This window comes from Lepidothrix coronata, unplaced genomic scaffold (assembly GCF_001604755.1).
Source record: "Lepidothrix coronata isolate B3197 unplaced genomic scaffold, Lepidothrix_coronata-1.0 Scaffold247, whole genome shotgun sequence".
Taxonomy (NCBI): Eukaryota; Metazoa; Chordata; class Aves; order Passeriformes; family Pipridae; genus Lepidothrix; species Lepidothrix coronata.
Window position 1 is genome coordinate 446,506 of NW_016690427.1, and position 13,396 is coordinate 459,901.

General features: G+C 41.8%; 1 protein-coding gene across 3 annotated transcripts in view; it reads right to left on the reverse strand.

Moving 5' to 3' along the window:
* EVI5 (ecotropic viral integration site 5) overlaps positions 1–13,330 on the reverse strand; it is a 76,744-nt gene extending 63,414 nt beyond the window's left edge. For 2 of the 3 annotated variants that reach the window (XM_017834976.1, XM_017834969.1), the window contains exon 1: positions 10,137–10,208. The gene's annotated coding sequence lies outside the window, so the exon portion shown is untranslated. Of the gene's footprint in view, positions 1–10,136; positions 10,209–13,169 lie in introns of those variants that run through there. The other variant, XM_017834970.1, reaches the window with a different exon arrangement.
* Between the last annotated feature and the right edge of the window lie 66 nt (positions 13,331–13,396).

Below are 13,396 nucleotides of genomic sequence, written 5' to 3' on the forward strand. Positions count from 1 at the left end.
ATGTATCTAACAATGCTACTATTTCTAAGAGCAGCTCAGAGTTTCATTAGAATGTATCAGAATACAAAACTATTCCTAGCCATCTCTCTGAAAGCACTGACACATAGAGCAGGCAAAGTGCACAGCTGCCAAAAGCAGATGTTTGAAAATCAAAAGGCTCACAGTGAAGTTTGCAACAAAAACACATGAAGAATTTGTCTGGGGAAAAACAGTTATGGCAGTCACCTAAGGCCAAGCTAAATTAAGAAAAATACAATTCTGATATAACAGCTAACTAGTCACGCCTACGTCGTTTTTGTCAGGGTTTTCCAGGTTTTCCTAAAACTTTAAAACCAGCTCTCTTAAACTGTCAGCATCAGTGAAGACTCTTGGACCTAGACATGAAGGCATTTAGCTATCAGTTCATTATCCATTTCCCTAAATAGGACAGAATAACAGGAGTTTTTATATTTCATCATTTCACCTATGTTAATTTCAAAATTTATAACAGTGGCAGAAGATTTCAAAGAATTATTCTCTGATAAGTGACTTAAGACCTTCCAGAAAACAGGTCACTGAAATTTGAAAGTGAGAAAACCGTGGGCTGTGTCCCAAGAAACCTGATCTGAACAAATGCATACCTCATACCTATGACTCTAGTAAATAAACATCTAGTCAATAAACGTAGGAACATTAATTGTAAAATAAGTCACATGCACAGTTTTAAACTTTTCTTTCTGCTGTGTGGTTTTACTCTAATCTGAAAACAAATCAGTATTTTGATGAGAAGTGGAAATAAAATACTCTGGTTTAGAATTACAATGTTCAGGAAGTCAGTTTTAAAATACTAGGATTTCTGAAAGTGAGTATACATTGTCGGTAGTAATTTTAAGGGTTTGGTTTTGCTTATTTCTTTTTAGTATGTCTTTTCTTTTGATTCCCTTTAAATACTAACATGCAAATAGAACTTAGTCTACATTGTAATAGAAAATCACCAGCAATAAAGCAAATTATTTTGATATTAGTTTATTTGTAATGATTCTCTTCAGAAAAGTATGGAAATAGCAGTTACATTTATTGAGCTGATTTTAGTGATGTGGAGAACACAGAAGAGCAATGTTAACATGTAAAGATGCAGTTACTTGAGTTATTTTACCAAATTTAAGCTGCAAATTTATACAGTTTAATTATTTTTTCCTCCTGTAAGGAGCAACATATCAGCATTGCTATGGACACACACTGAGTGCTCCTATACTTGCCTTTCCAGCTCTTTACCCTCCTCTTAATAAAGACTGAAAATCCCTTCTACGTGTCATAAGCTTTTCAACTCCATGTACACCATTGCATCCAACAGGGTAGTTTACTTGGCCATCACTAAACCTCAGACCACTGCTCTCTCCCACCGTTCTGCTGACAACCCCTGCGGAAAGAAATCTGTGTCACTCCACTAAGACAATACGTACCCACAGTACACAAGTGAATCCTGCTGACTCCCAAGAGATACGTCCCTCTTTCCTCTGACAGCACAAAGGAAAGAGCTAGAAGTTTCTCTCTAGCCCTGTTAGAGAAACTGAGGCTTCTCCAATTAAAACTCACAGTGACAGCAATAAGAATACATTCACTATGAATGATGGCTGATAATTTCACTGGATATCACCAACTCCAGGAAAATCTGTATAAGCACTTGGTTTAACCTCCCTGCTTTAGAGATGTGATTTTGCTTAACACAGCATTCCGGAAACACTCAAGAAAGCAAATCTCATTAAACCTTTAATCTTTGTATTTTTGGACAGTCTTCTCAAGGCTTTCCTAAACAAATGTTTCTTTAAAAACCTGGTTATTATTTAAACAGTGACAGATCTGCAGGCCTTTTGCCGACAAAAAGGATGCTCTGCACTTCAGTTACAAAGTGTCCTTCCCTTTGCTACTCTTAATTGCAGTGGAAGAGATTGTAGTCATGTGCTCAGCTGTTTGTAGCAGTAACAAGGACAGCCAGATACACCACAGTGCCCCTCCTAAGATCTTAGCTAGGCCCCAGTGATAAATCCAACTGCACGAGTCAGGACTTCTGCCTTTACCATCACCCTCCCACCTCTGCTGGTCCCCCTGTGCCCTGCCGCACCTCCCCGCGGGAGCTCTCATCTTGTAAAGCTGCTCCACCTGGTGCCCTCTTATACCACAGGGCCAGCACCTACAGAGAGCTCAAGCCCAGGCTCTGCTCCCCAAGCCCCAACACTTCCCAGATCTAGGCAAGCTCTCTCCAGCTGACCAGCCCAGGCTGGAAGCCCCCAGTTAACAGTATTCTTTGCTCAACTCACTTCAGCCAGTTTTTCAGCTCTGCAAAGAGAACTGGTTTCCTTGTTTTTCCCAGCATTTTTCAGATGCTGAAATTCAAGTTATATTTGAAGAGTACAAAAGGTAACCTACATTGGCTGGGAAGCATGCCAAGTCATCCAGAGCACCATCAGGATGCTCAAGCCATTATTAACTATTATTAATGTGTGATCAAAACTAGAATCAACCCATTCTAAAAATGTGCTTTTTCCCCAGAGAGGGCTCACTCCAGAACCTGCCAATTTATCAGAGATTTTGAACACAAATCCCACTTCCAGCCTGCTCCTGAGGACATCAACACTTTCCACTGAAGATGGCTGGGTCTGGAGACAAGCAGGCAGGGGTACACCTTCCTTACCCTGTGCAGGAGCACACGTGGAACTAAGCAGCATCACCCAGCTCCAAAGCAGGGACACTCATTCAGGCTCCAAGCCATATTAGCTACACTGCTCCCAGTTTGCCAACAAACCCAGGAGGACCCCATTTGCATCCCCCTGCCTAAAGTCATGCAGATACCTCCTAAAGAATTGTATGGATTTTGAGTTTGAACATACTGAAAGACAGGAGGACATAAGACTTAATTAGTAAAGACTTCGTACTCTGATGCAGTTTCCAGTGGGCAAAACAAAACTACCAGCAACTCTCAGCCACCTGATCAGTCAGTCAGGCAAGGCACAGACCTGTCTGCTACATCCTCAAAGTTACTGCAAACATAAATGTTTATATTTATATTATCCACAGATGCATATGATATGCAGCATATATATGCCTATTATATATAAAATTCAGTATCTCAATTTTATGTTTAGTATCTTTAATTAGGTGATGATTACAGGGCTTTATTACCTAGAGGAACTACAATACTGTGTTTAGATTTCTGAGTTACTCAAAGGAACACTGCAGTGGATCAGCACACACGTTATTTTAAGTAAGGTTAGCTGAAGGTAGACTGCAACACCCCACATTACATACAACTGTATAAACCTCTTTCCCCGAGAATCCTAAGGTAAAGTGCAGGACCTTACAGTAAGCCCAAATATGTTACCTACATGTATCTGCAATGCCAGGCATTTGTTTTTTTTCTAAAAAAGTCTATTTAGATTTGTTTTTAAAAACAGTTTCTTCACTGTACACATCAAATTAGCTTACTACCTATATCCTACATTTCCCTGAAGAAAATTGGTATTAAAGAGTTACAGGTATCTTGATTACCCAAAATAGTGTCTCAACTATTCTTATCATAAGACAAAGTAAAAATAACTGCACACCTTACACAAACACTACTGTATATATGATATGCTTTAAACTATTCCTTCTCTTCCTGAAAAGAGAAATGGGAACTTCCAGAATACAGGAAGTAATCTTCATACTAGTCTACATATAAAAAGAAGTCTGACATAATTGGGGCTGAAATTGTATATGTGGTTTTCAAGCCAGTTATATAGCATTCCACAGACCCAGTCTCCTTCTTGCTTCAAAGTTAATGGCATTCTAATATCTGAAGAATAAATTAAACTGACTCAGTCAATGGCACATGCAGGAGAGGGAGCTGGTGAATTAGCCTGCTATAATGCTCCCTGACAAGCTAAAATCCCAATTTAGGGCTCAAACACAGCTTCACTGTAAGATTCATGTGTGTCTTTTACACTACAAATTCATATAACTGATTTCTGCTGACATGTTCCTGATTTTACTTGGAATATTGCCTAACAATAGGCAGGAATATCATGGCTAGCATTCCCCAGATTCCATTTCACTTGATACTCACTAGCTCTCCAAGTCTTTCTGATATAAAAAAATAAAGCAGTCTAACATTTTAGATGGCATAAAACTTATCCTATCAGAAAGCTTTGTGTAGCATCATTCTTTAAAAGTCATCATCAAACTAATGAGTCATGGGGTTTTCACGGTCCCAAAGAAAACTGAAGTGGAAGTTCACAAATACAACTAGTATGTGAGGTCTTTTAAGAAGGAACTTAATTAGAAATGTTGTAGCAATCTACTAAAAGTTGAAATCATTGCTCAAAGTCCTGTGACTAACATTTCCATCACTGACCACGTTAAACTAAATTCCCTTTATTTCCAAGAACAATTTCAGGTTTTTAATTACCTCTGAAGTCCAGTGTGATTTACAGTCTGTCGAGCATTGTCCCCGTGTGCTGAGAAGAAAAACCACACTGTTTTTGCAGACACTATCTCCTGTCCATCTGAAGATGGGCCTTTATCAAAAAAGTTTCAAATCTGACACAGGGATGTGTCCTTCAGGAAACCAGAGAAGCCTTCTTTCAAGGGGAAAAGAATTAAATACAGTGTATTTGTACATAAGATGGCTGAGAGCTCCCCGGGCTGCAAGAGAAAATACTGATGGACTACAGTAAAAACTTTTAACAAGGAACTTCCTTTGTTCTCTTAGACCTCAGGCTGGAAAATTTCTTTGTTTTTGAGGCTCAGCATGCCAAACGAAACATACATATACTTGAAGGTCCATCCCCTTGGCTAACAAAACAGGGAAGAATCAGATTAATCAGCTCAGAACTGACTGCAAAGTCAGTTTGTTTATGCACTAGATCGGAAGATTTAGGGTTTTTTCTTTTCAATAAAATGCAACTCAATCGTTTCACTGGAGTTCAAGTATCATCATGCATTTACAAAAGAGTAACACACTTTGAAGGTCACATGCTTATAATTAAAGCTCCTTTCTACATATTTTACTTTCCTACTCGTTCCCCCAAAGGCTAGCTTCCTTAATGTTGCTTTTAGCCAACTTTCTCCTGGAAAGGAGCCAGAACTAGCATCTACCCTACATCAGAACCAAAATAAACAAAAGAATACAAATGGAGTTAAATTTACTATAAGGCTTAGGTCCATATGTCAGAAGTGAGAAACAACCGAGTCATATTTTTAAATGTTCATTGAGCCTTAATTAAAATCAATGTTTTTAGCATAACTCTTTATTTTAAAGATATACAAAATTTACAAGGAGTTAAATTGGTAAGTTTAAAAGGATCCAGCATCTGACACATGAAAACATACCATTCTATGCCACTTTGGGTTTTAAGTACCAGCAGCTCAAGTATTTTCTAGATCTAATGCTCCTTGGTTATAGAGATAATATGAACTTATGCCACAATCTGCAGGCTAGAACCAAAATGCTCATCTCTCATTTACCAAGTTGTGCACAGTTCCCTTTCCAAAGGGATGTATGAAATGAGACTTGATGGAGAAACCAAAGAACATAAGCATGGTCCTTATGCAATGTGGTAACACGTAACCCTTTATTAATCACTTACTACAATTTTAAACAAACCACATGACTGGTGAGAACCCACTTCAGGATATTACTCTTCTTTCCTTTAAATGATCAGTTAAAAGGCCAACTTTCTATCAGTTACACTCAAACTCAAAACAGTTTCTAAACCAGCTTTTCTTGTGAACTACAACTCATTGCAACCTGCAGCTGTTGACAGTCAACAAGAAATGAAAGTAAAGATTTTAGCAGCGAGAAGCATAACCAGTTTAGTAATTTCCACACAGGAAAGCTGTCCAAGCTACCCAATAAACAGAGAAGGTATAAACACAGCTGCATACATCAATAGTCAATTCTTCTAACACAATCCATCCAACATCCATGGTCTTGCAGTAATATTTCATTTTGCTCACTAATTTTCTTAGCATAGCCATGACTTGCCTTCACAAGCACTTACAGCATAACTTGAAACCAAGGTATTCTTGTGGCTATGGAAGTCTTCCTCCATGCTATTTAAGCAACAGTGCTCCTGCAGCCTGCTCTGAGCACAAGTCTTAGAAATCTAATTTTCCTTAGATATTAAATAAAGAAAAGGGAAATGGCTCTTCACAGAAATATGTATCTGCTCATCATCAAAGGAAGTCAGTTATTTTCTGATTAGCTGGCCACTGACTGTTGCACTTCCATTTGGAAGTAAGGGCCTGTTTACTTCTTTCAAAATGGCCTACTACAGGAAAAATGCAAGGAAGATCATCAAAACAGATGATTTTTAAGTATCAGTCTGATACCAGAAAATTTATATAAAAATCCCAAGTCCATTTTAACATAATGTGTCTTACCATGGAATTCTAACTTGCTTTTGTAGCTTTGTCTTTAGAAAGACCAATCACAATTCTTTTTCCAAAGGGCTGAGAAATACTTCCTAAGGCCTCAGCCAAATCTATGAAGTTCCACCAGTAATGCATTCCAATGGAGAAAAAAAAATGACTTTGCTTAATGAATACTGGGTTTTAGCTCTGCTGTTTCAGACAGCATGGAAGCTGGAATTTCTTCTTACATGCCTGAAAGTAGTTCATTGTTTGAACTACATATAATCAAGAAGACTACATGAAAAATGAGAGATGTAAAACTAACTTCTACACGATGTCACTCTATAGTTATGTGGACTGGACATGTTCCCAATGTCAGGTTTTGGCTAGCTACTACTTTTTTTACACCCATTTTAAGTGATATTTGATTGTTTTTTGTAAGAAAAGTAACAGTAAGCTCTTCTAACATCCTCTTAGCTACAAGGGCATGGTTAACTTATGATAAAAACAATGCATTACTGAAAGACTGGTCCCATCTGCCAGCTTGACGAAACCAAAGAAAAAATACATAATTAATACATTATCATCACAATATAATTATATTCTTTAAATTAAAGCATCAGGAACATGTTATGATGTACCAAACAGGTATTTAGTGCTATGCTAAGAAGCACTAAGATTTAGTCATGACAATAGGGCATAAGCAAACTCGGGAGTTGGGAAGTTCAATAGCTTACCATGTAGCAGAATACATTATAACAACCTATTACCAAAACAATAAGTTAGGGTTTGTTTTTCTTTTTTTTAACTGTGGAAGTAAAGGCAATACAGGTCAGGTAAGATGACAGACTTCAGTAACATAGCCCAGGTAAAGTTTGTTCAGAACAAAGAACATGAAGACATTTAGTGATGACTTTTAGCTGCTTTCCAAGTTGGAAATTAATACAAAAAGGTTAAGTGTCCACAGTCATTCTGTCCAACCCACCTTACTTCTCGTCCAGAATAAAGACCAACCCCAGTACTGTACTTAACCCCAAATATGCAACTGTCTGGCTGAGACTGGGAAGGATTACTTTTGCAATTAGCAAACAAAGTTGACAGTCACACAGCCTGAAATAAGACAGAGCCCACAGCATCATCCCTGTCATCATGACTGAAAGGAGATCCTTCCTTGCCTGACCCCTATACAGGCTCAACGCTTCCCAGGCTCTCCCCAAAACACCATTTCACAGCTAAACTGAATAGTTTCCAGAGTTCACAAGAAGTTAGACAACATTAAGAGTAATTACAGAAAAGCTACAATTCAGTAAATGACTTCTGCTGCTACCTTTGATAATACAGTTTCTGTGTACACGCATACAACAAAACCACATCACGACTGCGTATGAAATGAGCACAGCAAGAGCAGAGGCCCTGCACTGTCACTACCCATGTGTTCCAATACCCACTTGCTGGAGAAGAAAAGGATGCACTGCAATCCACAGACACTTAAGCAGAGACAACTGCCATGAAAGACAGTATTCCCAAGTTAAAGGGTCAAAAACTGGCCCACAGAAGACACGAGGCTTTAATTCAGCATGCTGTCTACAACCTTCAGTGACAGTCAAGAACTTCAGAGAATACATCTATCAACTCAAAGTTACATACCCCTATAATATTTACTTTCTTTTTTTAAACTATAACTATTTTAATTGGGTCTGGAAAAAAACGAAGAGAGTGTAATCAAGTATAGGTTAGTTTAGAAAACAACATTCATAAACTCAGGGTTTCTTTTCATTATTATTTCTCTTCTTGGTCCACCAGAGAAAGATTTTTCTTTTAAACTATACATTTGACACTTAAAATTATATCCAAAATATTAAATTCTACTATGTCTCTTCCTTAAGCATTAGAATTTCTTTTTTCTACAAGTTAAGAAAACAACCCAGGAAGACTAAGAAAATATAAGCATAATCTGAAGTATGCATACCCCCAACTCAGCTGTTTTCCCCCCTTCTAAATTATGGTATTAGAAGCTTGAATTAGCAGGTAAACACTTTTGTTTTCCAAAATTCACTGACAAAGGACTTGTCTTCCCATTTTGATTACTTCTTTGTTTACTATCAGTCCTACCCAGAGAACAAACTGACAGTAATTATTTAGGCATGTCACTTTCTCCATCCCTTCTTCTCCCATAAATTTGGAAAAGCTTTTCTCCCATCTCTTCCTTTCCATTAACACCATTTCAACCACTCCACTCTCCAACCACCTCCTGTTTTCTTGTTTAACAGCAACTAAACAAGTCTACAGAAGGCAAACATAGGGAGTGCAATGGGGACAAAAAAAAACCAAAACACCAACAAAAAACCCCAACCAACATTACCAAAACAAAAAATCCAAGCCAGCAGCTGTAGCTCAGGATGTCTTTAAGCCTCAACCCGAGTAAGTCTAGGAAGAGATATAGGGAGGAAATAGGGCTGTTCTGTTAAAGGTTTTTTTTCTCCAAACATCTGTTCCTCTTCAAGGTACTGTTGGGCTGGATGGACATTCAGTGACAATCCCTACAGCTGCTCTCATCCCACTTTATCAGATTCAGGGAATGCTGATTCATAATACGAATGCTTTCCTCCTGATCATGCTCCTCTTTCCTTGGCTGTGTCTATTTCCTCTCCTAATCCTCACTTGAAAAAGAACTCATAGCTATGTATTTCAAAATAAGCCTTAAATCTTTATAAGCATAAATAGAGAGCTGTATAATCATCAAAGCTGACACCACACACTGGAGAAAGGGAAGAGAAATAAACAGGCACATTTATACAAAACACTTTAATGCTATCTACCAGTAAACCAAACAAGATCCAGCTACCATCTTCTTTAGACACATAAAGCAAATTTTAAAAAAAAAACAAAACAAGAAAAAAACCCCTGAATTTTTCAACAAATACTTTTGGAGACAAGTAAAACATATTGAACATTATCTGCTCTTCTCCATATGAATTTGTCTTCTTTCTACATCTTTTGCATGTGATCTTTGGAAAAGATGAAGTTATTTAAGACTGATGTGGAATGCCATGTTTTGATACAGGCAGTGTTAATGGCAGCTCACGCTGGAAATTGAAAATGGTATAAACCCATTTTCTCGTTTACTGTGGAATTGCTCTGATTATCAATGCTAACAAATAGCAGGCTTTACATGGAACCACAGCAAAATGGCACTAGTAAATACAGCTATAAGTAGCCAGAACATTAATATCGACTTTTTACTCTCATTACATAACCACGTTCATGCAGATGCAGCAGAAGGTGGCAGGAAACGAGATCTCCGAAGCACTATTTGAAAATTCTCTCTCTCAAGAATGACAGACCGGCGGGTACTCCCACCAGCCAAGGCAGAACTCTCCCTCTGCAGACGGACCCTCTGGAGTCTCCCCGGACCGCGGCCCCTCCCTCCGGGCACTTTCCCCGCGGAGCTCCCGCTGCCCACCCGCGTCCCGCCGCGGGCCCGAGACCCGCCGGCCCCGCAGCTCCCGAGCCGGGCAGGGCCGCGCAGCGCGGCCTCCCCTCACCCTCCCGGCGGAGCGCGGGGGGTCCCTGCCCAGCAGCGGTGCCGCACCGCCCAACCCGCCAGGAGGGCCCGGGCGGGGGCAGCCGGCGGCGCCCCGACATCGCCCAGCCCGGCCCGGCCCGGCCCTGCCGCGACAAGACAGCGGGACCGGGGTCGCCGCGCCCCGCCCGGGCCCGGCCGCTCCCGCCCTCCGCGGCCCCGCCGCGGGCCCGGCGCGCCTCACCTTGAGAGCGCTGCCCGCGGCGGGAGGAGCGGGCGCGCGCGGGCATCGGCGTCCGGCCCGCCGAGCCCCCGCCGCCGCCCCCGCGCCCCGGACACGGCCCGGCCCGCGCCGCGCGCAGGCGCACTGGGCGCGCAGCCGCTGCGAGGGGCCGCCGCGGCCCCCGCACCCTCGGGGCCGGGAACGGGAAGGGAAGGGCCGGGAAAGAGCGGCGGCGGCGGCGGCTCTGCCCCACCGGGCTCCTCGCGGAACGCACCGGCGCTGCTCTCGGGGGCTGCCACGGGGCCCCGGTGCTGGAAGGCCGGGCGGCGAGCTGTCTCCGCACCGTGCAGGTGTCACCGCTGCCGCACCGGCACAGCCCCCGGCCGTCAGCCGAGCCCCGCCCGGCCCCGGGTCGCGGCATCCGAACCCCCGCCCCGAGCTCGCCCCTCACGGCGGGGACACGGAGGTGCCGCCACACAAAGCGAGGACGCGAAGCCCCTGCTCCGCGAAGAGTTGGCTTTTTTGGTGTAATTAGAGCGTCTGCCCAGGGATTTTCATAACGCGTTCTCCGCTTTGGAAGCTGCCCACAGTAACGCGTTCTCCGGGAGCACCACGCAGCCTCGGGCTACATGGGCCCTTCCCCACGCACATTTGTCAGACACGTTTCAGCCAGATGCCGATTAGGTTACACAAACAGTTGAGACACTGTCTGCCCGGCGCAGCTTCCCGTCTAATAATGAGCCCATTTGCCATTGTCCTTCTACAATGAGTAGAGGCTCCTAGACAAAACCATACAGAAATTTTCATTTGGAAAAATTCTAATAAAATCTTAAATATAATTTTCATTTAAAAAAATATAAAAGTAATTCCAAGACACATACAGCACTTCATACTACTGCTTTATAACACAAATATGCAAAGAATACACTCTTAAAAAAACAATAAGCAGCAGTAGCAGGAATAGGTTATAGGTAGGCCTTCAGCATAACTCTTTTGTGCGGAAATAAGGCTGTCACTGCTGCGAGTACAGGGAAAAAAAGTACAATTCCTACAAGTGACCACAGGTCAGTCCAGTCACAGACAACAGCGTTTCTGCCTTAAGTCCTGTGCAGACAAAAGGGGAAAGAGGCCCTGGTTCCAGGAGGTGCTGATAAAGTACAGGTTTCATCAGACAAAGAGACTTACAAGTACAAGAGACTGCTCTAAAGGACCTGCCTGATACCTTGCTGTCCAGAACTCAGGTAAGTAAAAATAACACATAAAATATGACAGAAATTGAGAAATAACATCCGGAGTGCGGGGAAAAAGAGTGTATACCTTTTTCTTATCAATGTGTTATCAGTTTAAAGTACTTCATTAAAGCACTGAAAATACTGGCTTTTACTTCAACACGTTCAGAGCCTCTATGAACAGCAGCCACCCTTTCAACAAATATTGTCATTAAAGGCCAGAGGAGCAATTCACCCTGAATTTGTAAGAGATTCTGGGGTGGGGCTACTAAGCTCATCTGGAGCCTCAGTTTTGCAGGGTGACAATGAGCAAGAAAGTGTGTGGGTGTGATGGGTTAACAGGCTGATTTTTGTCATGGTGAGCTATTTTAGGAGTAAAAGGTCTTCTTATAGAGAAGAAGAAATTGATTTTTTTTTTACTTGTTTAACAACAAGATTAATGGAGTCTTGCTTATGATACCATTGACTGTGAGACATTGCTCACCGAAGTAATTGCCTAGCAGTGGCCAGCAGACCCTTATTGGAGAGCACGAATTTATATGCCAGAGAGTAGCTAAGACAATGTGCTCCCCTAGAGATACTTCATGTACAAATTGAAAAGCATGCAGAATTCTGAGCTTTCTAAAATTCATTCTTAGATCACAGAATTATTTTTCATAAATGACCTCCAAGATCATCAAGCCCAATCTTTGACTGATGAACACCTTGTCAACTAAACCATGTCTAGTCATCCAGTCATTTCTTGAACACCTCAAGGGATGGTGACTCCATTCGTGGTAGGAACCATGCTGGTACTTGCCTGATGTAGGAAACATTTATTATTTCTTTAATTCTCTTGGTTATTTATATAATATTAAAAACATTTTAAAATATTGGTCTATGTATAACTAGTGAGATGGGTTCTTGGTTTTTTTTAAGTAAAATGAATGAGGATAACCAGATAAATACATCAGGAAAAAAGATGCATTATTGTCTGACAATGTCAAGAAATCTGATGCCACTTGACCTGTTTGGTCCAGTGTGCATATATATGTACATATATGTGTATATAAGCAGATGTTCAATTCTTGCTTTAATTCATCAAATATCAGTAATCCCAAGCATCTATAATTTATTGTAAGAACAGCATTCAACTGGGTGTCTGGTTTGTTTAATTACTTACTGTTTTAACAGTTGTGAGAATTTTCCCTAGAAAATGAAGGGAATTAATATCCTATCATATTTCCATAATTGGTGATTTTTTTAAGATCAAATTTGTGTATTTTTTTCCATTTACGAACCCCTTTGCTGGGATATATCTCTGGCTAATAACTGCTTAGGTAGTTAACAAAAGGAGACTTGCAAGTGATCATGCATTACACATAGGTGTTAGATGACAGCAATATTATTTTTTTCCTTAGGATTGTATTTCTCTGATATCACAGAATCATAGAATCAATTAGGTTGAAAAAGACTTCTGAGACCATCGAGTCCAACCTTTGACTGAACACCACCATATTAACTAGACCATGGCACCGAGTGCTACATCCAGTCTTTCCTTGAACACCTCCAGGGACAGTGACTCCACCACCGCCCTGGGAAGCCCATTCCAATATCTAATCACCCCTTCTGTGAAGAAATTTCTTCTGATGTCCAACTTAAACCTCCCCTCGCTCAGCTTAAGACTGTGATCTCTCATCGTGTAGCTGGTTGCCTGGGAGAAGAGGCCGACCCCCGCCTCACTACAAGCTCTTTTCAGGTACTTCTAGAGAGCGATAAGGTCAACCCTGAGCCTCCTCCAGCCTAAACATCCCCAGCTCCGTCAGCCGCTCCTTGTAGGACTTACCCTCCAGACCCTTCACCACCTTCGGTGCCCATCTCTAGACCCGCTCAGCACCTCGATGTCTTTCTTGAAGAGGGGGAAGCAGCAGTGGCGGCAGTACTCGGGGTGTGGCCGCAGCAGTGCCGAGCGCAGGGGGATGCGCCCCAAGGAATGCCGCGGTGCCGCGGGAGCGCCGCCGGTGTGCCAGGCCCGTTCCCGGGCTGCCCGCGGGCGCTGCCCGGACCGCGCGC